The following is a 4653-nucleotide window of genomic DNA, read 5'->3' on the forward strand; positions in this document are numbered from 1 at the left end:
TGTGGCCTTCCTTTTCATCCTATGATGTTTAATTTTTTAAAGTCTTACAAATATACCGAATTCTACTCAACCACCCTTTCCAAATGCCCCAGAGAGCATGCAGAACTTAAAAGAAAAAAAAAAATGAAACAAGTCTCCCTTTTCCAAGGTGGCTAGAGCCAAATGAACTTTATGTCAAAAACCCATGAATAATCTGACAATTTATATTCCAAAGAGAAGGTGAGGCAGGCGCATTAAGGGTCGTATGCAAAATAAGAATTCTGGAAAAAAAAAAAAACTCATTACTGCCAAACCTGTTGGTTTTTTAATATGATTATAATTTTAAATTGTGGCTTTAAAATATCTGTCTAAGTGCTTGGATGTTATTGCTTTAAAGTCTCCACTTGAGAGATTGTGGCTGTGGTTTCCCATTTACCTAAAAGTAATCTGGACAGCTGAATAATGGGCTCCTCCATTTGTTGCATGGACCTGTCCATCATATTTTGAAACTAACTTATTCAGCCTCCTTCCCCACAGGATGCAAAGTATCTTCAAGCAAAGACAATACATGTCATTATCCTAACTTGACTGAAGGAAAAGCTAAGCAGTGAACTTGAGATCAGATGCAAAACCTGAAATGGAGCAGAAACAGTGCCTGGCTTGCTGGTGTTCAAAAAGAACCCTTGCCTGGGTGTTAGACAGGGCTGTTCACTACACCAAACCAGGTAGGAGATATGGGATTCATGGAGTAGAACACAAAAGCCCAGTTCATTGAGTATAAAGAAGGAAAATTAACAGCTCACCTGTTCCAGAGCTCGCCAGCTTCCCTTAAGCTTAGTCAAACACGGTATTTTGTTGTTTTTTGTTCTAAAACCAGAAATCTACCTACTACTGTTTCTGCTGCTGCCTGTCATCTGCCACATTCAAAATGAGCCTGAGGTAGGCAGGTGTTTTCCTGCTTCGCTCTCAGGGTAAGAGTGGAATTGGGAGAAGGACAATGAACAAGAATGCGGTCCTGGCCTCCTATCCCCAACTGAAGATCACCTTAGCTACACGGTCTCCATTATCTGTGTCAAGAAATGTGGTTAGCAGACATGGACAAATCACCAAAGCAGCTGTAACTGTTCCTGGTAGGATGTTATTTCTAAACTTATCAGCCTGAACCGTGCTTTAAGGACTGGAACCGGGTAGATATGCCATCACCATTCCCTGGACAAACCAACAAATGAAGCGAGCATAAAGCAGCAATCCTACAACCACATACTTGGTAGCTTCCTCCTGGAATCCGGAGTTATGTTGTTAGAGTGCTTTATTTTACCACGATGTTTTCAGGTCAGCCTAGCCTTAAAAAGGTGCATGTTTTTGTGACTTCCTCCTGCCTCAAGATAAGCTACTAACTTCTCGGGAAACTTCTCTATTCTAACACTTAAACTTCAAAGTTTGGGATTGGCATTCATCTTCTCTCTGAATTCAGCTGCTTGATTCTCAGTGTTCCAAGTGCCATAAACATCAAAGTCTCTTTGACTGTTTCTTTCCCCAAATTTCAAAGCCCCTTGTGAAAATGGACTCCCAAAATCTCCTGTCCTGATATCTTGGAGTTCCCAGCTCTGACATGATAATTAGGCCCTGATTAGTCTGCAAGGCTAGGTTCAAATATATGGCACATATGTATAAACCATGAGAGCTTGATAGCTGCATTTCTCAGTGCCAGCCTGCCTTTGTAATAGAGAAAATGCACACACAGTCCACAAGAGATGCTGAGACAATTATCTCAGCGTAACCAGAGAATAGGGGTTTCTTTAAAGCCCCTGTATTCTTTGATAGCATTAACTCCATGGCTCCCGGGATCATTGGCATTACCAAGTCATATTGTAGCCAATCTGTCTTTCTCTGCTGCCTGAAGACCCCCCAAGAGCTGTCTTTTCCTTCCAGCATACTCTCTTTCTTCCTAGAAACTAGAACAATTGTATGACATGCCAGAACTGACCAGTGACTACTTGGTTAGAGGACATTTTGAGGGATACCTTTCACTTCTGCAAAACTTAGCAAATCAAATTAAAACAAACAAATAAAAATACAACAGCGTGGCATCCTCAGGATAAGGGGCTAAAGTAAAAAATATCTAATTTTGACAGGTAGATGGAATTGTTACTTTAGATTTTGGCAAATCTATAGGAGGAAAAGTAAACTCGTGGTCTTTATAGGAAATCAATGGTTGAATATTACAATGTGGACCAATTTCACCCAGACAGAATTCCTAAGTACACTGATACCTAAGTAATTCTTTCTTAGGTGTCCTTAAATCTTTAGAAAATCATTTCTGATTTAAATCCATGTAGGTCTTACATATTTTTTATTCAGTTTATTCCTGGATAGCTTACAGTTTTGTAAATGTCATCTTTCTTTCCTCATGACATTTTCAAAATTGCTTATTAATTGGGTATAGTATCTGGCCAACTTGCTGAATTCTCTTATTAGTTGAAATCATTTTTCAGTTGATTTGCATGGATTTTCTAAATAGAAAATTATCGTGTCTGCAAGTAAAACAGTTTTGTCTGTTCTTTTCAACACTTATGTTTTATTTCTTTTATTATTTTATACCATTAGTGAGGATTTTGAGCAATACTAGTGTGTCCTTATTGTCTTTGTTTCTGATTTCAAAGTGGTGATTCACCACTGAGTATGATATTTGCATAGGGTTTCTTTCCGTTATGAAAATAAAGCTGTTTTCATTTTGTTTCTAAGTTTTCTAATCATTAATGGGTCTTTAATTCATTAAAATTTTCTTCTAAATCTATCAAAATGATGTGATGATTTGATCCTCTTAATTCTTGATCAAACGAATTACATTGATAGATTTCCTAATGTTGAAAAATGCTGGCATTCCAAGGATAAGCCCTACTTAATTAAGATGTATTATACTTTTCATATACAAAAGAATTTAATTTGCTAATGTTTTATTTAGGATTTGTGTACCTTTGTTCAGGAATGTGATTGATCTACAGTCTTCTTTTCCCACATTATCCTTGTTTAGTCTTGGTATATGGTTATGCAATCCTCATAGATGAGTAGAGAAGCTTCCCATTTTATTCCATGTTCTGAAAGAAGTGATATAGCCCCCAAATTATCTGTCATTGGTGACCTGAGCCTTCTGGCTAGCTTTGATTCACTTTATAATGTTTCTGTAATTACCTCTTTTCAGTCAGTGTCAGAATTTGTATTTACCTAGAAAAGCATCCATTTTTTAATGTAGATTTTCAAATTGATTGTAATGAAGTTGAACATGGCATCTTTTAACGTTTTAAATCTCCTCACAGGATCTAAGTCTGCTTTATTTCTAACGTTGTTTCGTGAATATCCTCCTTTTTCATAACTGCAGCCCTGATCAATTTTTCTTTTTTGCTTTTACTCCATTAATTCCTGCATTTCATATGTTTATTTATTCTTTCCGTCTATTTTTTTGGTGGGGCATTACCTAACTATTTTGTCATGAGCTTCTTAATGCATAAGTTTAATGCATTTTTACAAACTTTTCTCATTGTCAAATTAGGACATTTAAAGCTATAAAATGTCCTCTGAGTATAATTTTATATACAACCTCTGAGTGTAGTTTTTTGTAAAGTGCTGTTCTCACATTTTCATTTAGTCCCGTCCCAATTTGTTTTTTTTTTTTTTTGTTTTTTTTTTTTTATTGTTTGTTTTTTTGACGCGACGGAGTCTTGCTCTGTCCGCCTGCCAGGCTGGAGTGCAAGTGGCAGGATCTCAGCTCACTGCAAGCCTCGGCGCCTCCCGGGTTCAGCGCATTCTCCTGTCTCAGCCTCCGAGTAGCTGGACTGAGCAGGCGCCCCGCCTCGCTCGCGCGGCTAGTTTTTTTGTATTTTTTAGTAGAGACGGGGTTTCACCGTATTAGCTCAGGATGGTGCTCCGATCTCCTGACCTCGTGATACGCTCCGTCTCGGCCTCCAAAGTGCTGGGATTCACAGGCTTTGGAGCCACCGCGACCGCGGGCCCAAATTGTTTTTAATGCTCAGTAAGATTCTCCTTTTTAACCCTGAATATTTAGAATCTGGTGTTAAAATTTCCTGAGTAGATGTATGACTAGAATACTATAATATTTCCCACAATTAATTCAAGAAAAGACAACAATCTGTTATAAATATCAAATCTAAATTGTAAACACAGACGCTACTATCAGCAAAAGTAGATACTTGATTGAATAATTCTACAAGGGGAGTCGCGGGGGCAGCGCAGCAGTGGTTCACTGCGCTGTAATCCCAGCCCCTTTGGAGCTGAAGGGCAGCGTGCATCACATGAGGTCCAGGAGGCTCAAGACCAGGGCCTGGCCAACATGGGCCATACCTCATCTCACTAAAAAACACAAATTTAGCCAGGCGTGGTGGACGGGGCCTGTAATGCCCAGCAGCCTCATGGGAGGCGAGAGGCAGGAGAGTGTGCTTGAACTAGGAAGCGTTAACGTAGTGAGCTTGAGTGGCCCCACTGCACTCAGCCTGTGAGTGGGCAGAGACTCATCTCCAAAAAAAATTATAAAAAGGAGTTGATATTTTACATATCATTTTAATATTCAATGTTCATATTTGATATTCCAACTTTTATGAAATGATTTGGCGCAGATCAATATTAACATAAATATAATACAATATATAGTAGTGATAT

At 38.6% G+C, this 4653-nt stretch overlaps 1 long non-coding RNA gene across 1 annotated transcript in view; it reads left to right on the forward strand.

The window, feature by feature from the left end:
• The window catches only part of LOC108540024 (uncharacterized), a 10064-nt gene extending 6488 nt beyond the window's left edge, over positions 1–3576 (forward strand). The window contains exon 3 of the long non-coding RNA XR_001888556.1: positions 517–3576. This is a non-coding gene — a long non-coding RNA (uncharacterized LOC108540024). The remainder of the gene's footprint in view (positions 1–516) is intronic.
• The last annotated feature ends 1077 nt before the right edge of the window (positions 3577–4653 follow it).

The sequence above is a fragment of the Rhinopithecus bieti genome, unplaced genomic scaffold (genome assembly GCF_001698545.2).
Source record: "Rhinopithecus bieti isolate Rb0 unplaced genomic scaffold, ASM169854v2 scaffold_18504, whole genome shotgun sequence".
NCBI lineage: Eukaryota > Metazoa > Chordata > Mammalia > Primates > Cercopithecidae > Rhinopithecus > Rhinopithecus bieti.